Raw genomic sequence first — 23,144 nt, 5'->3', positions numbered from 1 at the left:
CCACTAACTTGGTTTTTTATTTTTTTGATTCCACACATTATATTTAAGTGATATATATTTAATTTATGACGTTGATGTTATTCATGAGAGCTAGCTGATTAGTCAGAATTCTTGTAAGGCTAGGAGAACAGAATGAATTGCTGGAGTCGACTGCAGAAATTTTGTATGGATTGATCCATGTCCGTTATATTTTAACAAGCAAGGGAATGAATGCCATGGTCAGTAGTGTTGGAAGCATAGTGAATATTGTGTTGTCTAGGAGTTTATGTTGATTCATTGTTCAACCCTGGTATTCAATTTGATGTTTCTAGAATACTAATTTTGGAAGATGTCCAAGAGTTTATTGTTCAGGGCAACAGTGTCTCCCAGTTGGCCAGTTTGACATTCCCAGTGTATAGACATCAATTTTGTATCACAGTCTAATATAAGAATTCACGCACTACATTCATATTATTATGTTTGCATGATGCGCGGGTTGTACGATTTTTTAGGGAAATTTATGTGTTTTGCTCTTTATTTACAGTTGTAGAAATCATAACTGGGATATTTTAGAGTTTTCCCACTGTTTACTGGTTCAGGATTTCAAACATGTAGAGTAAGGCAGCTTCAAAAACAATCTAAAAGTAGAGAGGCATGAATTTTTTCTTCCTTGTCGCAACTTAATTGATTTTCACAGCTTTGTGTGATCACTTTTGTTTATGCCATAATGGCAGGGATTTATGGTTGTTTTGCTTTTATGCCAAGTTTCTTTTCACGGCATTAACTTTACTGTTGTACGTCACGTGGCCTAACAACATTGGTCCATTTTCAGCTACCATTTACCATAAATTTGGGGCCAACATATATGGACCTTAGGACATGCTTTCCATTATCTTGAGACCCGATTCTAACAGCCTGTTGTCTTACAAAATGCCCATGCATCTTTCCCAGAAATTAAATTTATAGAATTTTCTTGTAAATATCATAAAGTGTTTTAAGAAACAATGGAATACCTTAGAGCTCTGTTGAAAGTGGTGACACTTTTATTTTATCCTTGGCATCTTGCAGTCAAAGCTGCAGATAATTCTTTAAAAGCTTTCGAATTTATTGTTTTTGATCCTTAGTCAAGGGTATAATCCACTACTTGCAACAAAGTGGGTTTAGTTTAGCATTTTTGGTGTGTATCATTTTTGTTTCCTTGGAAAAAATAAATCACATTTCTATTCATAGGAAAATAAAGAATTATGTACATGCATATTCATTTTCAACCATCCAGCAGCTTGAAGGGGCGAGGAAACAAAAATCACATTTCTATTCATAGGAAAATAAAGCATTTTGTACATGCATATTCATTCTCAACCATCCAGCAGCTTGAAGGACCTTACAAAAGAGCTTGGAAGGACTTCTCCTGAAAAAGAAGCAGCAACAACAAAAAAGGCTCCAATTACAGGTCATAAAAAAGTCATAGACCTATAATACCAATATCATGGTGTTGGCCAAATGTTCATATACATAAAAGACTAGTGTCATGTTCTTAAATTTTTCTTGAGACTTACTGTATCAAATTGCTATTACCATCAATTATGTTATCATGTTTCAACAATGCACATTGAATCTCTTGAGCTCATGAACTTCCATCTGAAATTAATAGATTGCCAATCCCCAAAGATGAGAGAAGCAATATGAACTTTTAAGCATTCAAGACCCTCTGATTCTTTTGAGGTATATTGGCGAGAAAATGTGATCAACCAGTAGCATCAGAGTCCCCCTATTCACAAGCCAACACAGTGTCGAAACTACTAAGACAGATGGCAAATGCCTGAAAAGCTGGGAAGGGATATTGCTAATCCATAGTGAACAAATCCTTTCCAACCTTTGGAAATTTCTTTACAAATGCAACTGTCACTCATCCTTGAAAATTCAAACTCCAGCATTGAAGTTGCTCATGCCACCTTGGGTATTTTTTCTTCAAGATCAATGTATCATCTTTCAAGTTCCCACTATTGAGAGGCCCAGAAAAAACACTACTTTCACTAAAGACTCACTTGGAGTGAAAGCAACGTAAATATGTAAAGATGTTAGAGGCTCCACTAGAGTACTTTATGGATTTTCAACCATTGAAGTGTTCATTCCTACTTCTATGGCTGATCTTGGGATAGAATGCATGGTACTTTGCATTCACCTTGGACCCCTTGTACTCAAACCATCCAATTCATAGGCAATCTGAGCAACGTTATAGCTACTAGCCTTTGGCTACAACAGTACTCAATCCTGTGTAGCCTTCATTCAATATAGCAGTTACAGTCCTCAATCCTGTGTAGCCTTCATTCAATATAGCAGTTTTAATTATTGCAGAAACCACAAATTACAACAGTTTTGTTTTATGCATGTGAAGCATATTGTGTTTCTTAATACTTGACTACTATGATTTTGAGCTTATCAGCCTGCCTAGATTTCTTCTTTGTTTACTGGCATTTACCCTTGCAGCAGGTACCCATCAAGAAACATAGATCGTTGCCATTTGATTATGGACTCACGTGTAGTAATGAGCAAAGTGGATTTGAGATCTTAACAGCCTTCTTTAAACTAGGAATTTTAAACCAGGAATCTTGTGTTTCCATTGATATCAATGGGACCCAAGAAATCAAATTAATCATTATTTAGAAAGAAAATCCATTATCAATTATGGGAATTCATATAATGTAGAAAGCTTGAATATTCGTTGCCTATTTAATTATCAACACAATAACACTATTGCTTTAAGCATAAAAAGAGCGATGAATCATGAAAGTATCGAAGTAGTGTAGTGCGATTTGTACTGAGTTATAAAGACCGATATTCGCTTTTATGAACAGATAATAGGTGTAATGGCATTTTGATAGATGCATCATCCTTTATGCACCCAAGGATTCTTTCAAGTTTAGTTTTGGATGATCATAGTGAGGAGAAAGGGACTTTTCCAAAGACTGTTAAACCAGAGGCTCCATTGATGTTTGATGGCCATCCACAAACACCAGGTGTTAATCACCCATCTTTTGCAAATGCTATGTCCCATCAAAGTGCTGACAGGCAACTCCAGCTCTTGCAAAGCTCCAAGGCTTCCCCTGCCAACGTTCTCAGTCAAGGAATTCAACATTATACACAGAACCCAGCAAACCATCTTACTGAGCCTTAACTTTTTCATTTCCACCAGGAGCAGGAATGAATACTGGCCTATAAGTAGCAACGGCTACACATAATATTTTAAGAGTCCCTGGCTCTGGTTGTGCTCTCTCTCTTCTGTCAACACAGTCATTGAGCTCAAGGGCTCTAGGATCAGATTCATTAGATCTGGCCACTCGACCAGGTGCCACATAGGAACAATGTATGCATGAGAATCATTCTCCAATGGATCAAATTTCACTGCAAGGAATGCAACATAATTTTCGTCTAACTAGAAGCTCTGAGTCTTGTACAGGTCTCATCTCTAATGGATACCCTCTTTCAAGCGTAAATTTTACTAAAAAGGTTCAAGTGGGGACACTTGCTCCTCATATTTGGGGTAATGGAAACTCTGAAACCTCTATGCATGGATTTCTGAAACGATAGCAATTTAGAAGTTTTGATGATACAAGATCAAAAGATGTTCGACATACCATCGATTTAAGGAATAGGTCCTCACTTACACAGGGCAATGATTCACATGTTCCATCGCTTTGTGACTTTCAAGCCATCGCTGTTCTAGCCGACTGTTTAGTAATATATTTTCAAATCAAGCGTGCTAGTCTCTGGATGAGTTACTTTAGTTTGGAATGTGTCATATCCCTCTCGTAAATAACCCAAGGTAAAATCAAAAGTTACAAATCAGTTATTAAACTAATTCTTAATTCTCGTGAAACTGAATGAGGGGATTCGGTGGTAACAACCACACAGCCACAAGAAAAATCCCTCCAACAATCGCATACTCACATGGCGGTTGATCGAACCTATCGGTTCCCTGCAACTCAAAAGTGATGCCGTTGTTCTCCATATTCGGAAAGATAACGGTGAAAGCCATGAAGAAATCAAGTCCAATAACCAGATTTGTGTTCACGTATGTTCCTTGCACTCGGCCCACAATATGTTCAAAGGCAAATTCGGAGCCAGGAATTTTGGTTATGATATCGTTCATAACTACGACGGTTCCAAACTTGCCCAGGCTTGAAGAAGAGCCATTTAATCCTGCAACTGTAAAGGAACTGAGCTTATTGTTTCATGCTGGCTGGCGCACGAGTATAATTTATGAGAGGATTCACTTTGCCTATTGACTGCAACGTAGAACCTAAGACTATTGCAAGGCGCGATGTTTTTCTCTGGTCTTCAAGAGATCATCCAAATATATTACACCATCAGATAAGTAACTACATTCTTTATAGAAAAGAATAAGTTGTTTTCTTTGGATTGTCAGTTAAAGATTGATTATTTATATGTTTTCTTGGTAAAGAAAATATGTTAGTGTATGCAGTTAAATATTGAATGTTTTATATGTTTTCTTGGTAGAGAGTATTTTAATGCATGCAGTAAAAGATTGAATATTTTATATATTTTCTTGGTAAAGAAAGTATTTTAATGCATGCAGTAAAAGAATGATTATTTTATATGTTTTCTTGGTAAAGAAAATATGTTAATGCATGCAGTTAAAGATTGAATATTTTATATGTTTTCTTGGTAAAGAAAATATTTTAATGCATGCAGTAAAAGATTGATTATTTTATAGGTTTTCTTGGTAAAGAAAATATGTTAATGCATGCAGTTAAAGATTGATTATTTTATATGTTTTCTTGGTAAAGAAAATAGGTAGTTCCTCTTAGAAAGACTACATGTGAGTCTTGTGTGTGAAATGCTTGTCTCTTGTCATTTTCTTGGAATAAAATCCTTGCTAAATATAGCCAAAATATCTTCTTGAGAAAAGAAGGTGAGGCATATAAACGTCTTGAGGACATAGCGTGAAAAGTGGCCAAGTTTTTCTTGAATTAAAATATGTATTTTAATAAAAGTTTCTTGAAAAAGGATATATGCTAATTGTGTTGTGATACTAGCTAATCTCTAAGTTTCTTGTGAAATGATTATGCATTACATGCATGATAGAAATAGCTAATGATGTGCTTCTAGGCACATAGATATTCATTTCTATAGTTTCTTTTTAGAAAAAGAGTGCATACTTCATGTATGAAAATGAAGGCTTTTATGGGAGATCTCTTGAAAACAAAAATAGAGGTTCTTTCCTTTAAAGACACATATGAATAGTGTTCATACAAGAACCAAGAATCCATACTTGTTTCATGGAAAGATTATGTGCTTGAAGTAAAAGTAATTGTGTTAGGAAAAGAAACACATGTGCATGCAAAAAAGGGTAGCCTTTGTGACATCGGAAATATGATTTTGTGTGTACGTAGAGAAAGTGATTATGTTATCTTTCTTGGAACTGATAATCTCTTGAAAAGATTGTTTGCTAGATGAGTTGTGTCGAATTCTTGATTGTGGTGCATAAAAGGTTAAGTTAATCCTTGTTATTGTTTCTTGATTTTTATGCATAAAGATGGGTATCTATAATAACTTCTTGAAAGGGAAGCATGAGAAACCTACATATAGGAAGATAGAGAAATGAGGTTATAATGACTTCCTTTAAGAAAGAAGTATGTGGTTTGTTGCATGAAATGATGGTAGTATTCTAGTGAAGGGAATATGTGTTGCATACATTAAAGAAGGGCTATTATGATAAGCTATGGTATGCACAAAGAATAGTCATTGTGATATAGAGTTATGTTCTTTGTATGTTAGAGAAACTATGTTGAGTTCTCGAAAAATAACTATGTGAAAAGAACACTTGTGCATAAGCATAGGAACAACAGTTTATTACATGTATGAAGATATAACGATTGTGTTATACATTTTAGTAGAACTAATGGGTTAGATCTCTTAAAGAGAATTATGCATTAATGTGAATAAACATTGTGGAAGTAAAACAAGTATTTACTTGAACATATGTACTAGTTAATTAGTATGTCATGCTTGCTCATGCACATGAGTAGATGTTAAAAGATCACTTTTAGAGGTTGAGTATTGATTGATTAATGTTGTATCTAATCTTGTTGCCAAAGCTTGTTGACGACAACATTGACAGGAAACGAAGGCGGTTGGTGCCAAAGGAAAGTGATGTTTAACATTGTGGCAGGAAAAGGATTAATGGTCCATGCAGATGAGTACGAGTTGCGGAATCATACATTGCTAGAACAATCATGCCACAAGGAATATTGCATGTGGTGGTATGTAAGTAAAGGGTTACATGGAAAATGTATTAGCTTTTAGCTAGTTATGTGACAACTTAATGATAATTCATTGTAATAATTTTATAACAATGGTTAAGGGATGGAATCCCTTATAAGCCATTGAGTGAGGGGTGAAATCCCTCACGAGAATTTAATAATAAGATTAAACGTTCGCTTGTTTTCACCCTACGAGGTTTCCAGGGTATATCGGTGTTCAATGGTGTGATTGCCTTTTGTGTCAGTTTGATGATGTTGAATCCTTGATGATGATGGTTCTTTATTTGATGGGATAATCATAATGTCCAATTATGTGATTAATTAATATAGTTAAGGAAATCATGAAATGGATGCAAGGATTCATGAGACATTTTATGTTATTACACTACCACAGTGGTGGTTAATGGTTATGTAACTTACTGTCTTTTGTTACAATTTACTTGATGTACTAATGAACATTATATCTAATGGTTAATGAGGAATTGTGAAGTTGTGAATTGGATAATTACTTGTGGGTAATTTGTATAAAAAAATTCTAACTCCTTGCTTTTACATGTGAGGTTATCGGGGTACGTTACAAAATGCTCCTGGGCAAGATGTTTGGCATTTGGCATTTTCTATTTATATATTTTTCTAGTGTTGTACAAAGCTCCTGTGAGAGGGAAAGTTTATTTAGGATCATGATCAGGATTCAATTTGACATATGGGAGGTTTTTTTTTTGTTTTCTTGGTCTTTTTAAATTATCTTTGCAAAATTTGTCTACAATCAAGATGAACACTAAATTTGTCTGATTGGTTGTAAGATATCGTAATATTAATTGGGCAAATAATGGTAATCTATTGAAATTTTAGCATTGTTAATTGTTGTGTTCTTTTTGGATTTTTCCTTAAAACAAAAATCCAATACATGGGTTTTGTTTCTTGATTCAGTTCTCAACGAAACCTTGGTTTTTGTAAGGTAGCTTTGGTTCCAGTTGATGCCCTATATAATGGGTTACTTTATATTGTTGTTTTTTTTTTACTCCAAAAAGACTTCCAGTTCTATGGCTCCAGAGAATGTTCCAGAGATTCTCTCCTTGTCAGTCTTCTTTCAAATCATCGGGGGACAGAAAATTCTGGTTTTGGTCTGCAACTTTCTTTGCTGATGTGGATAACAATTTGCAGCGAAAGTAGCAGCAACTGCAACAAGCTAACATGACTGGCCTTAAGATAGCAGTGTGTAACTAAAACCTGTTGTTTTCACTAGCTCTACACGTAGACTAGACTAAACTTCACATGAAAACTTGTTTGGTGCAGTTAAGAACAACTTGACTTTGCTAACTTGTTTCGTTGTTTGGTTTGTTTTCTTATACAGTTAAGAACAACTTGACTTTCCTATAAGACTCAGGCCTACTAAATTCTTGGCCTCTTCTGGTTCTAACTTCAATATGACTGGCCTTTAGATGGAGACCTGATTCACTCAATAGTAGTAGAAATGCTCCCACCATTGCAGAACAGAGCATAGCCTTCAAGCTTCAATCAGGGAAAATCAATATTTTGCCTCCCGGTTAGAGCAGGTTAAACATTGCTTACTATTGCTTTGAACATCCACATAGGGCATCGGGCAGGGACTAACTGCCCCATAGCCCCTCTTGTTTAAGTTTAAAACTGAATTGCATAAATCTCAATAGAGTCCTGTATATACCGAGTACACGTTATATATTACAAGGTAATGCTTTTGGCCAAAGAGTTAATAGTTTTTCCAAACAATATCAACATATAATAAATAAATGAAGTGTCACCGAACCGGAATTCTTGGGTTCAAATCTTGGGCTACCCTTCCCCCGAGGTGTGTAATGGACATGAAAATCGGAGTCCTACCAAACTTACAAAAAAAAAATATTATTATTGTAATATATTATAAATATAATTTTTTTAAATAATATATATAATTAAATAATTAAAACTAATTCTAAAGTTTGAAGTGCATTAAAATCCACTATAATGTAAGTTACACATTAAAATTATTTAATTAAAATATTACTTGAAGTAATTAAAGTTTTAAGATGCAAATTTTTTAAAAGCTAAAAAATTTCAAGTAATTCAAATGTAAGAGTTGTTTTTGTTGGATTGTAAAATATTTAATCTAAATAAATATTAATTTTGAATATTTTAAATTTATTGTATATTTATATTTTTATAATAATTTTATAACAACAATTAAATTGACATTTCTTATATTAAATATTATATTTAACACTGAATTGATTAATATTATTTTAAATAAATTCATTAAAATTCAATCGCTTTCTTAATTACGCCGTAAGGCGTTTCCCTCTGAAATGAACTTCCCTAAAATCTACCTGTCATCCCTGTGTGCCGTTAGATTATGTGTTAGACGATTAGAGGATTGTTAATCGTTCGATCAAAGGAAGGTAGTTGAGTGGTTGGAACTGTTCACGATAACCTCACGTCACCGCAACCATCGCAGGGTTTGGAATGAGCCTGCACTGGGAAGCTGAAGCGAACAAAGTTATTCCACAGAGCAATGGGTCTCCAGATCGATCCCCGCAGCGGATATTGCAGCTCCAACCAGACGTACTACAACAATCGAAAACCAGTAGATTTTCCCCAAAGACGAATTCCTGGATCTCCCCACCTACATCTCCTCGCTTCGCCACAATGGCTGCATAGCCCTCATCGACTCTACCACTGGGGAAGCCACCACATTTCCCCAACTATGGCCACAATGGCCACATAGCCCTCATCGAATCTACCACTGGGGAAGCCACCACATTTCCCCAACTATGGCAGAGCGTAAAGTCACTTGCCACTGGTTTAGCTGGCCTTGGCATCAGAAAATCCGACGTTGTACTCATCCTCTCGCCGAATTCAATCTATTTCCCCATAATCTGCATGGCTGTCTTGTCCATTGGAGCCATCGTTACGACCACCAATCCGCTAAATACCGCGGCTGAGATAGCGAAGCAAGCCAGAGACTCAGCAACCGTGTTGGCCTTTGCCACGCCATCTTTGGCTGTCAAATTGGCAGCCACCAAATTAGCCATTGTGCTCATTTCTTCTTCTTCATCTGAATTAGCCTCTCAGAATGACCAAAATTACATCTCTACTCTAGACAAGCTCCTGACTTCGAATCCTGCCCATGCCCCTATTGTTAAAATCCGGCAAGACGATACTGCCACACTTCTCTATTCCTCCGGGACTACTGGAATGAGAAAAGGGGTCATTTCCACCCACAGAAATATGATTGCTATGGTTTGCATTGTGCTGAAGCACTTGGGATTCACTCCTGAGAATAGTACCCAGAATCAGACTGATTCGTTCTTGGGTATGGTGCCCATGTTTCTTATATATGGGCTTGCAGCTTTTGCTTGTACGTTGCTTGGTTCCAGATCCACCATTGTTGTGGTGTCTAGGTTTGATCTCGTGGAGATGCTTCGGTGAACGGCTGGCTTGTTGTCTCCAAATACTGAAGCAAAGATATTTGATCCTGTTTCAGGAGCTCCTCTGCCCCCAAACCAGAAAGGAGAACTGTGGCTTACTGATTCGTTCCTGGGTACGGTGCCCATGTTTCATATATATGGGCTTGCGGCTTTTGCTTGTGCGTTGCTTTGTTCCGGATCCACCATTGTTGTGTTGTCTAAGTTTGATCTCGTGGAGATGCCTCGGTTGATTCAGAAGTACAGAATCACCTAGTTGCCTCTTGTGCTTCCCATCCTGTTGGCTATGAACAAAGTCGATATTGCAAAGAAATATGATTTGAGTTCTTTGCACACTGTTATATGTGGTGGAGCTCCCCCGAGCAAAGAGTTTACAGAGGAGTTTATTTCTTGGTTCCCTGGAGTCACAATAAGACAAGTAAAGTTGTTTTCTTCTTTTCTGCCATGCTGATCTACTTACTATAGAAATACAAATATTAGAACACTAACTTGCTTTCTTTTACATAATTTAAAGAATGGACACTGACTAGATAATCACTCTCTCCAACCACTCAGGAGGATATAAAAAGTTACTATCCATCTTTGTTAGGTAGGTTAAGTGTGCCTCAATTATTTTTAGCCTAGTGTACTTATCAGTGGTCCAATGCATTCACAGGCTTAGGGATCGTTTCACTGCCTTTGTTGAACAAGGAATAATAATTTTGTATTGGGAGAAACATATAAAGAGCACTGCTCATTGAAGTTTTTTTCACAATATTAAGGAAGAGCCCTGGTGATAGTTCAAATAAGTGCTCGAATAAGCGCAGAAATTGGCATCCATTCGACTCATGAAGAATCTAGGCCTTATTTTTACAACATTTCTTGCGACAGAGTTACACTTACTCTTTCTCACGAATCTGCCCTGTTTTGAATGCATGCTTAGGACAACGGGGTATAAGAGTCTAAGTCAAGCTTTAGAAGCCAAATTTTGAATCGTAATTGTTAGTCATGACCCCTGTGATGATATGGATTTCTATTTCACTTAGTATTTGAATTCTAAATACGGTCAACTAGTTAAGGGTTTCTTTGGAGTTTGGAACTGTGATATGGATTTCTATTTCACTTAGTAGTTGAATTTTAAATATGGTCAAATAGTTAAGGGTTTATGTGGAGTTTGGAACTGCGAAGGATTGAAAGAATACTTTATAAAACATTTTGAAACATATTGGATTCGTTGTTATTCGTATATCAGTTGTTGCAACTATCCATAGTTTTTACACATCCTTGTACTAATATTTTAGTTGAATTTGATGTGTTTTATAACATATTTTATCATTTTTGTAGTTTTATATTCCAGGTATCAATTTTCTTGAATTCATAGTTTACCTAGTTCTGCATTTTAATGGCATGCTAATCAACTTCATTTCCTATGATCCTTCATTTTTGAAAATCAGTAAATCTTTTGGGAAATATCGATCGTAATTCATTTACATTAATTCGCTTCCTTTGCAGATTTGATGATTCTTATATATGGGCTTGCGGCTTTTGCTTGCGCGTTGCTTGGTTCCGGATCCACCATTGTTGTGCTGTCTAGGTTTGATCTCGTGGAGATGCTTCGGTGAACAGCTGGCTTGTTGTCTCCAAATACTGAAGCAAAGATAGTTGATCCTGTTTCAGGAGCTCCTCTGCCCCCAAACCAGAAAGGAGAACTGTGGCTTACTAATTCGTTCCTGGGTATGGTGCCCAATGTTTCATATATATGGGCTTGCGGCTTTTGCTTGTGCGTTGCTTGGTTCTGGATCCACCATTGTTGTGTTGTCTAAGTTTGATCTCGTGAAGATGCTTCGGTTGATTCAGAAGTACAGAATCACCTATTTGCCTCTTGTGCCTCTCATCCTATTGGCTATGAACAAAGTCGATATTGCAAAGAAATATGATTTGAGTTCTTTGCACACTATTATATGTGGTGGAGCTCCCCTGAGCAAAGAGTCTACAGAGGAGTCTATTTCTTGGTTCCCTAGAGTCACAATAAGACAAGTAAAGTTGTTTTCTTCTTTTCTGCCATGCTGGTCTACTTACTATAGAAATACAAATACTAGAACACTAACTTGCTTTCTTTTACATAATTTAAAGATATGGACACTGACTAGATAATCACTCTCTCCAACCACTCAGGAGGGTATAAAAAGTTACTATCCGTCTTTATTAGGTAGGTTAAGTGTGCCTCATTTATTTTTAGCCTAGTGTACTTATCAGCGGTCCAATGCATTCACAGGCTTAGGGATCGTTTCACTACCTTTGTTGAACAGGGAATGATAATTTTGTATTGGGAGAAACATATAAAGAGCACTACTCATTGAAGTTTTTTCCACAATATTAAGGAAGAGCCCTGGTGATAGTTCAAATAAGTGCTCGAATAAGCGCAGAAACTGGCATCCAATCAACTCATGAAGAATCTAGGCCTTATTTTTACAACATTTCTTGCAACAGAGTTACACTTACTCTTTCTCACGAATCTGCCTTGTTTTGAATGCATGCTTAGGACAACAGGGTATAAGAGTCTAAGTCAAGCTTTAGAAGCCAAATTTTGAATCGTAATTGTTAGTCATGACCCCTGTGATGATATGGATTTCTATTTCACTTAGTATTTGAATTCTAAATACGGTCAACTAGTTAAGGGTTTCTTTGGAGTTTGGAACTGTGATATGGATTTCTATTTCACTTAGTAGTTGAATTTTAAATATGGTCAAATAGTTAAGGGTTTATGTGGAGTTTGGAACTGCGAAGGATTGAAAGAATACTTTATAAAACATTTTGAAACATATTGGATTCGTTGTTATTCGTATATCAGTTGTTGCCACTATCCATAGTTTTTACAAATCCTTGTACTAATATTTTAGTTGAATTTGATGTGTTTTATAAATCATTTTTGTAGTTTTATATTCCAGGTATCAATTTTCTTGAATTCACAGTTTACCTAGTTCTGCATTTTAATGGCATACTAATCAACTTCATTTCCTATGATCCTTCATTTCTGAAAATTAGTAAATCTTTTGGGAAATATCGATCGTAATTCATTTACATTAATTCGCTTCCTTTGCAGACTTGATGACATATGTCATAAGGGCATGCTATGGTTTTACCCTCTGATTACTCCTTGTAAATTTGCGTTTCATCTTTGAGAAAGGCTTTTTCAGTTAAAATTGTGCAAGGTTGTCACAAAAGTCTACAGGAGCACACATTTCCACTGTTATTTTTTTTAACTCGAAAGAGTATTTGTATTATATAATTCGGTGTTTGGCTTGCCGCAAGTACATCAGGAAATTTCATAGATATCTCTTCAAAAATTTCAATGTCCTTCTCCTAATCAAGAATATTTCATACCTTACGTGAGGAGGGTGATTCTGGGCTAAAAAACAATGAATTTGTTTGTAAAGACTTTACAGAATTTCCCAACAATTTACAAAATTTGCGATATATATGACTACTAAATTATAATAATATCCTTGATGACAGTGGACCTACTATTGTTTTCAAGTGAATTGTTCAGATCTGATCCTTCAACAAAAAATGAGGTGATGGCACTGGCTGTGTCACTGAGCGGAGAGACAGGTTGTTGAGATGGTCTTTGATGGCCTCTATTTCTCTCCTTAAGGCGTCCATCTCGTGACTCGTCCTCTTGACGACCTGATCTCATTTTCAAGTTGTTAACATCACCCATCTCATTTGAAATCGTTGCACATTGATCTTTAATATCTAGATTGAGAATCAAAAGATCAACTTGGAGGGCATCCATCCTCTGGGCCAACTAGGCTATCGTGACTCTGCAACTGCATCCTTTCTTCATGTTAAAGGGTTTGAGCTGTTTGTATTTTCCTGACTTCAAATCACTACTTTTGATGTTGTTACTATAAGAATCCACAGGCATGTTCTTATGTTTATGCACAGGGGCCAGGATGTGCAACAAGAGCACACATTATCACTATTAGACTACCTTAACCAACGAATTTATTCTTAATTTTTATAGGTACCAGTCTAAGAAATTGTAATTTTTTTTGCGTACAATGGAGGATGTAATATCAAAGATTTTTCATTGTATTTGATTTTAAGACTTCAATTCTTTTGGAACAAGGATGTATGTACACAAAATATTCAAACACCGAATGAACTGAAAATAATACACAGAGGCATTTCATAAGAGCATTTGGAATGTGCTATAGTTTAATGTATAACTGCGTTAAGATATGTTTTTCTATGAACTAAAACCACTTTGGAATTTCAAATTTTACCTACCCTGATATCATACACAGATGAATAACATTCGTTGAAATTATATTGAAAATCCATAGTATGATGTTTAATGGGTTTTATAAATTTATTTATGTAGAAACTATAAAATATCTTCAAATCTTAAAATTACAGATCTTAGCCAGTGCAAACTATTGGAGTGGCAAAAATCTATGGTTTTTCGTGGGAAGAGTCCTTCGTAATGCGATCCTGCCATTGCAAACACGAAGTAAGATCTAGTCACCGCAGGATTATCTTCATTGGGTGCTTATGCTTATACTCCATCTGCACCTTTGAGTGGAGGGAACATCCGAAACAATGATATTAAAATCATTTGACGAGAGATCAAGGCCCCAACCATCAACCCAAGGAATCTAACCAGACAAATTGATAGAAGAAAATTAAACTAAAGGGGATTAAATATCTATTGCATGGAACTAAAACCAGGTTGTGTAGTCTAGCTAAATCTGTGCACAGTAGTGGTGTTTGTCTTTGGGACCAAATTGCTATAGCTTGGGTGACTAGGCATCTGGGATTAAAAAATAGCTAGTCACAAACTTGAAGCCTACTGAGCAGATGCTTGTATGGGTAGGATCAGCCTTTTCTTGGCCTGCACAGAGGTTTGGCTGATAGCTTTTTCCCACCCATATGATACTCTAGAGCCCAAGGGCACGTGTACCAAACATAGAAAGCATTTAGAGGTAATTTGAAGTATATCATGGATGGTGGATCGCAGATATTAGCAACATCACACCTATGGGGTCTTCTTAGCTAGCGTGTATATGCCTAGCCATGCTTACACACAAGCATCTAACAAGTACATGGGCTTGCATTGAGCATTGAATATCTGACTAATCATCAACAACTAAGAGAGTTTCTCCCATTTTTTTGCTTGCTACCAAGGTATTAGAGCCATGACCTTACAACTATCTCGATAAGCTTACACCTAGGCTATGCTTTTTCTCAAGTAAGGTTGCATGATATTTTGCAGTGCTATGGGCTAATGGAAACAATGGGAATGGCGGCATCCACAGACAGTCAATAAGAATGTAGACACTATGGAACGGTTGGTTTGTTGTCCCCAAATACTGAAGCAAAGATAGTTGATCCTGTTTCAGGAGCTCCTCTGCCCCCAAACCAGAAAGGAGAACTGTGGCTTACTGATTCGTTCCTGGGTATGGTGCCCATGTTTCATATATATGGGCTTGCGGCTTTTGCTTGTGCGTTGCTTGGTTCCGGATCCACCATTGTTGTGCTGTCTAAGTTTGATCTCATGGAGATGCTTTGGTTGATTCAGAAATACAGAATCACCTATTTGCCTCTTGTGCCTCCCATCCTGTTGGCTATGAACAAAGTCGATATTGCAAAGAAATATGATTTGAGTTCTTTGCACACTATTATATGTGGTGGAGCTCCCCTGAGCAAAGAGTCTACAGAGGATTATATTTCTTGGTTCCCTAGAGTCACAATAAGACAAGTAAAGTTGTTTTCTTCTTTTCTGCCATGCTAGTCTACTTACTATAGAAATACAAATACTAGAACACTAACTTGCTTTCTTTTACATAATTTAAAGATATGGACACTGACTAGATAATCACTCTCTCCAACCACTCAGGAGGGTATAAAAAGTTACTATCCGTCTTTATTAGGTAGGTTAAGTGTGCCTCATTCATTTTTAGCCTAGTGCAGTGGTCTTCCTGTAAGGGAAAATGAGGGCTAACAGGTGCCTTCAATATTTACCTTTAAACATAGGATTGACCTTTCAGTACCTATACAACAGAGCTTTTACCAGCCATATTTGGAATCTATTGTTGAAATGCATCTGGCCCTAGATATGGATCAAAGAAAAGTATTTTGGAATTGAACTAATAAGCAATAACTTTTCCTTCTAGTTAGCTATAACAAAGTCAAGATTAAAATCCATGGACTTTTTTCAAGTTTTTAGAAACAAGAATCTGCATTCAAGAATCACTCACCTCAAGGAAAAGTAGGGTTCATTAGACTATATTCCGACTTCGATGTTAGGAATATTTCCTTCCTCTTAACAAACCAGGTTGTGTAGTCTGGCTAAATCTGTGCACAGTAGTGGTGTTTGTCTTTGGGACCAAATTGCTATAGCTTGGGTGACTAGGCATCTGGGATTAAAAAATCGCTAGTCACAAACTTGAAGCCTACTGAGCATATGATTGTATGGGTAGGATCAGCCTTTTCTTGGCCTGCACAGAGGTTTGACTGATAGCTTTTTCCCACCCATATGATACTCTAGAGCTCAGGGGCACGTGTACCAAACATAGAAATCATTTAGAGGTAATTTGAAGTATATCCTGGATGGTGGATCGCAGATATTAGCAACATCACACCTATGGGGTCTTCTTAGCCAGCGTGTATATGCCTAGCCATGCTTACACACAAGCATCTAACAAGTACAGGGGCTTGCATTGAGCATTGAATATCTCTAACTAATCATCAACAACTAAGAGAGTTTCTGCCATTTTTTTGCTTGCTACCAAGGTATTAGAGCCATGACCTTACAACTATCTCGGTAAGCTTACACCTAGGCTATGCTTTTTCTCAAGTAAGGTTGCATGATATTTTGCAGTGCTATGGGCTAACGAAAACAATGGGAATGGGGGCATCCACAGACAGTCAAGAAGAAAGTAGACATTATGGAACGACTGGCTTGTTGTCTCCAAATACTGAAGAAAATATAGTTGATCTTGTTTTAGGAGCTCCTCTGCCCCCAAACTAGAAAGGAGAACTGTGGCTTCGTGGTCCATATGTCATGAAAGGTATGTTCTCTTTCTGAAACTTTCTTTTGTTCATAATAAAGATATTGAACAAGAGACAACCTTAAATACAATGCATAGTTCAAAACCTGCTCTAGAGAGGAAGTATTTCATTGAAGTTTTATACCAACAAACAAAATTTTAAGATGGTGGAATAGAGTTATGCAAGTGGAAAGAATTCCAATCCAATTCTCCGGAGGTTCTCAATTAGCTGTGGTGAAGCAAGCCGTTGAACTTGACTTCTTCGCTTAACCCTGAGAAAATTACATCTGTTGGAAAAGGAAACTTCTGGCAGATGAGGATCGTGGATATGTATCGTTGCCTTAAATAAACAAATCTTTTAAAGGTCAGATTTAAAGATTTAAAAAATCAGTTTTACTCTATTGCAGGTTATTTCAGCAATCCGGAAGCGACTAGTTCAACTCTGGATTCGGATGGTTGGCTACGAACAGGTGACCTCTGTTACTTCTCTAATGTTAAGAATTGTACTTACTAGTGGTCCAATGCATTCACAGGCTTAGGGATCGTTTCACTGCCTTTGTTGAACAGGGAATGATAATTTTGTATTGGGAGAAACATATAAATAGCATTGCTCATTGAAGTTTTTTTCAAGCTTTTCTCTAGATTATTGAATGTATTATAACTAACTTCAGAAGATGGAGGAACCAAAAGACCTTTCTTTAGCTGATTGCTTTTTACTATAAAGGAAATTTGAGTTTCATCAACATTGAGTTCATTAGAGCTGTTCTGATACTCAGCAACGGATGTGTGGCAAGTTATATTCCTTTCTGATGATTGGTTTGGTTTATTATTTGACATTTCCTCCATGTTATATTTGTCCTTTCCCATTGAAATATTTAACAAATCCCCATATCTATATTCTTCTTTAGTTCTTGTTGAATAGTGTCATCGTGAGTTTCTTCTATCTTTATTTTTGCAGTTAGCGTTTTTCTATAGGGAGTGTACCTATAAATATTGGTACACATTTAAGAATATTTCTATAATTATGGTTGGTTACAACATTTAGAAAAAGTGAATAGATATGTTGATATTTAGGTCATGGACATAATGCACACACTATATGGATAATGGATTTCTGCACTTTATGCCTTAAGGTGTTTTCTTTGCAACATTTGTTGCAAATGCTAATTTATAGACATTTATTACGCCGTAAGGCGTTTCCCTTTGAAATCAACAGCCCTGGCTGCTACCGTGTGCAATTGTCCACCCTCGATTCTCGATGTTAGACGATAGAACTATCTTCTACCGTCGGATTAATATGTTCAGGCAGTTACTAATTCCCAAGCTCTGAAGTGACTACGCGGCGACAGTTAGTAACTCCCAAGCTCCGAAGTGACTACGCGGCGAAGATTGATACCTACAGGCGGTTAGGAACATTGATATCATTGCGTCTACGCGGTGAAGATTGATACCTGCAGGAAGTTAGTAACACTGATATCATTTTCTCTGCATTCCACTATGTTGGAAAGCGGTTTCACTGGACACGACAGGCATTGGGAGTGAGGGATTGAGCGAGACGGTTTCCATGGTCGTCCTGAATGTCTGCAATCACTACTTTCGCTCCATTCTCCACGAACGACTTGGTGCTCGCCTCTCGGATTCCGCTGGCGCCTCCTGTGACCACAACAACCCTTCCCTGCAACCTGCAAATTACCAGCACAGTGATTAGAATATATCCATTTGTTAAAGATGAAGGAAGGAATAGCCTCATATTATCTGCCGCCTGTGGACTGCGGACTCTCTCACTCACTGCTACCAACCCACTACTCTACTCACTTTTGGTTACAGAGCTTAAAGTGGGTATCATTGCCTGCAACTAGTAGGCCACCAAATCTGTTCCCCATTTTTTATTACCGGCCAAAAAGTGTCTTCGTTGGGACGTTGACGATGGCCCGCATTCAGTGCATTTTATGTTGTTTTTTCTTTTCTAAAATTTTATATCGCTGACAGTGCACCGGGACAGCTTAGTTTGACTGCCTGTTCCATAATTGAGTGCAGTGATAGCAGTCGTTGTGAAAGCATGATACACTTTGAACATTTCTTGAAAAAATGGCCGACCGACCAGAAAGCTGTTTCAGTCTTCTCTGAACCGAATCTTTGTTTGTTACACGCTCCCTTCCACTTTATATATATATATATATATATATGCATGCGAGCGCGCAGAGAGATATCAAGTAGAATGGTGTGTCTAGCCAGTCAAGACTGTAATTGGATATAATCTTGGATTTATTTCAATTTATCAAGTTCAGTAATGGAAAGCCAAGGTTTTGGATCAACAATATACGTGTGATTTGTTGTCACAAATTTTATTATACTCGAAGACATGACTTTTTATCATGTTGAGATTTTTCTAATGTTTGGGATGTGTCTTTTTATGTGCTTATATCATGATTTTTCATTATTCGTTTTTATCATGATTTTTTTGTGCGTTTTAGTTAATGTTTGGGATGTGTCTTTTTATGTGCTTATATCATGATTTTTCATTATTCGTTTTTATCATTATTTTTTTGTGAGTTTTAGTTAAGTTTTCATGTTGATGAATGTTACGAGTTGTAAATAAGATGCCTTGGAATGGGATTGGCATTAAATTGGTTGGGATGTGTGTTTTTATTATAAATTTTTATTATTTAATTAAGTTTTTTATGTGGAGGAATGTTATGAGTTTTAAATAAAATGTTTTATAAATATCAATTTGATATTTAATTAAATATATTTAGTTTTTTGTTTTAGTTTTTATATCTTATTTTCAAAATTTTCACATATAGATACAACATCTAACTAACACAGGTATACGTATATATATAAATATAAATTACATTGGTTATGGTTGAGGGTATTTATGTCACCCTTGAACACCTTGTATCATTTCGTATCCTCCTTCATGCTTGCAAATCCCAATAATCGGTTACTTATCTTGACAAAAGAGTACTCTGGAACGAGCCCATGCTTTAGTTGTGGGATCAACATTAGACATAAGCAAGAACCATGCAACACTATGCTTCTATTTAAGTTTTTATATCTCATGTGATATAGATAATTTATTTTCTTCTCTTGTTTTAAATTTTTTAAAACGTTACTTTTCTAAATCAAGCTATAAATCTATATCGTACTACAAAAAACGTTGTAGCTCTTCAAATTATTGAGTTTTAGTGCGTTAATTCATTAATTCTGGGTTATTTTCCTTTTCTATTTTGGTTACAAAATTTTGAAAATTGTTTAAATTAGGAATATTAATTTATTAAAATGGTATAATAGATAATAAATCTAAAATGTGTTTAAAAGAAGTGAAATTCAAATAGATAATTTCAATAATTTAATTTACTGTAGTAGTTGTTTTTATTATAGATTTTAGAATATTGAAATTGTTAGCCCAATGAAATTTAAATAAAATTAATATCTATAAAAATGAAAATTGGTAATCTAACACAATTGAAGTAGAAAAAATATTTAATTTACTGTGGTGGTTGTTTTTATTATAGATTTTAGAATATTGAAATTGTTAACCCAATAAAATTGAAATAAAATTAATCTCTATAAAAATGAAAATTGGTAATCTAACACAATTGAATTAGAAAAAATATTAATAAAAACGTTTGAAGGTCATCTTGTTTACATATTTTATTGAATGACATCTTGTTTACATATTTTATTGAATGGCATCTTGTTTACATATTTTACATTTGAATGGCATCTTGTTTACATATTTTACATGTGATTTATTCTTCAAAAATGATATTTTTTTTACATATTTTACATGTAATTTTTTCTTCAAAAATTATGTTTTACGACATTTCGTTTACAACATCTGTTGCCCAGCACATATTTTCTATCACCAAATTATGTCTTACGGCATTTCGTTTACAACATCTGTTGCCCAGCGTATCACGTACTTTCATAGAAAGGTGCTTTTTAATTTTAACAACAGATTGGAAGCTAATGATTCACACAGAACGCACGATCTCCGCGAGTACCCTTTATTAGTTAAGATTATTTTCATTTATTTAAGGGTGAGGGAAAGTTTAATGGGAGGTGCGGTCATGATCTCCGAAGTGATCGGAGAAAGATTTGAGGTTTCCGTGCCCATGACTGTGTGAACGGGGTTGAACTGAGTAAAATTTACATTTAATTTTAAATTAGTTCGAAGTGTTTAGGCTTCCACTTTTCTAGGTGTAATTTTTTACTGAGGCTGAGGAATTGTAGAATTTGGTTAAAAATTTTCAAAAAAATTTATAGTAAATTTGTTTGAATTATTTAATGGTGGAAATGGATTCAGCACCATTAAAAAATCTTGAACCATTCAAAATCTTAAAGTTTAACATCTATAATTTGAATTTACAAAAATCCCTACCAAATTTTATCAAAATCTTACTAAAATTTCTATAATTTTCTAGAAAAAAACACTTTATTTAAAAAATGGCATTTATTTTTAAGTAAAAAATAATTTAAACCATTATTTATTTTTAATTTAAAAATGTATAAATTTAAACGTCATAATATTAGTAAAATACATATAATTAAATTATTATAAAAAATAAAAATAAAAATATTATTATAATTTTTTTTTTTTTTTTTACAATGTATTTGATTGGATGAACTTGTACTGGCTTCACAATTCTTCTAACTTAATCATCCATTGTTATAATAATTTATAAAAATATTACATAAATTAAATTACATATATATAATTTGTATTTTACTACAATTTAAATATTGTAATTTTTTTATAATAATTTATAAAAATATTACATAAATTAAATTACATATATATAATTTGTATTTTACTACAATTTAAATATTGTAATTTTTTTATATTTTTATAAAAATATATTAATATAATTTTAATAAAATAATATTTATTATTATTCTTTAAATTTTATTTTTAAATATATAAATAAATTTATAATTAAAAAAATACATTTTATTAATTTAATAATTCAAATTGATAATTCCAATAACTCTTACTAAATTTGAAATAAAATTAAAGAAAATTTACTACAAAATTAAATAAAAAATTATTACATATCCAAAAAACCAAAATTTATACCATCAAAGGGAAAAAATATATATTAAAAAAAAATATATTATACCATCAAAGCAAAAGAATTTATATTAAAAAACATCGATTTTTAATATATATATACCCAATCTTTTTAATGCTAAATTTAAATTTAAAAAATCAAATTATTTTATAACTTTCTATTTTTATTAATTTTATTGATTATTTTTAAATTAAATATTATATATATATATATATATATATATATATAATTTAAACATAATGAATATGTAAATTTGTTAAACTTAAAAAAAATATAAACATAATGAAGAAGCAAACCATGATAAAGACTTAAATAAAAAACAATATAAAGATGATAATTTCAAATAACCAACTAATTTAAAAAATTAATATTTAAATTATAATATTAATTTATTAATAATAAAATTTTAAAGTCTTCGCTGGCGTCGGATAATTTTCCATCATTCCACTCCCTCACGTCGTCGATAACATGTGGTGAGAATAGACAAAGTATCCCTAAGCAATCGGATGTTTGACTTTAGCCATAATCCAAGTTGCAAATCCAAAATAAGTAATCGGGTGTTTGTAATTGTTAGTATAAACTGAGACGGGTACCATTAATTCAAAATTATTTAAATATTAATATACACATTGTACACATTAACAAAAGGATTGATGTTATAACAATAATAAGCACCTAAAATAAAATATTTATTGCTTTTTAATAGGGTACTTATTTTCTCGTTCCTTTAGCATGCTGCATGTTACCAAAAGGATTAATGTATTCGTTTGGAACAATAATGAAGGACTTGCTGGATGAGAAATGAATATTAGCAGGCTGCATGTTACCAAAAGGAACAATAATGAAGAAGTTGTTGTTGTATGAGAAATGAATATTATAATGTCGTTTTAGGATATATATATTTTCCACTTCCATCTCTACATATGTCAATATAACTCCCACTTTGTTATGTATTTATTTGTGAAAAAATTCAAATTTGATTGGCTTTGTCTTACTTTATTGATTATTGCTTTCCGATTTGGAGTTCCAGGTGGCATAACGAGATGATGTCGATGGAGTGATGCATTGAGCTCAAAGGCAGGTTACACTACCTGTGTTAAGTGTGTTAGGTTGCGTTCATCAATATATTTTTATTTCAAGGTAATGATTTATTTTTTTTTTGTAAATTTTGTGAACTTGTTTGGTTTAAAATCCAATAAAAATTTTAAAGGATTGTTAGAATTGTAAATATTAATTATTGAAACAGCACATTTTTGGTTTGATATTTATTTTATTTATATATTTAAAAATATGATTTATTTGATATAAAATTATAACCATATGAATAAT

The 23,144-nt window shown here is 34.4% G+C and overlaps 1 pseudogene; it reads left to right on the top strand.

Moving 5' to 3' along the window:
• The first annotated feature begins 8,790 nt into the window (after positions 1-8,790).
• LOC149159376 (beta-phenylalanine coenzyme A ligase-like) lies at positions 8,791-17,251 on the top strand (annotated as a pseudogene).
• Positions 17,252-23,144: the final 5,893 nt, after the last annotated feature.

This window comes from Pinus tabuliformis, chromosome 5_2 (assembly GCF_031772625.1).
Source record: "Pinus tabuliformis cultivar Carrire ecotype Pingquan chromosome 5_2, CPIR1, whole genome shotgun sequence".
Taxonomy (NCBI): domain Eukaryota; kingdom Viridiplantae; phylum Streptophyta; class Pinopsida; order Pinales; family Pinaceae; genus Pinus; species Pinus tabuliformis.
This window is presented reverse-complemented; position numbering and strand designations above follow the sequence as displayed.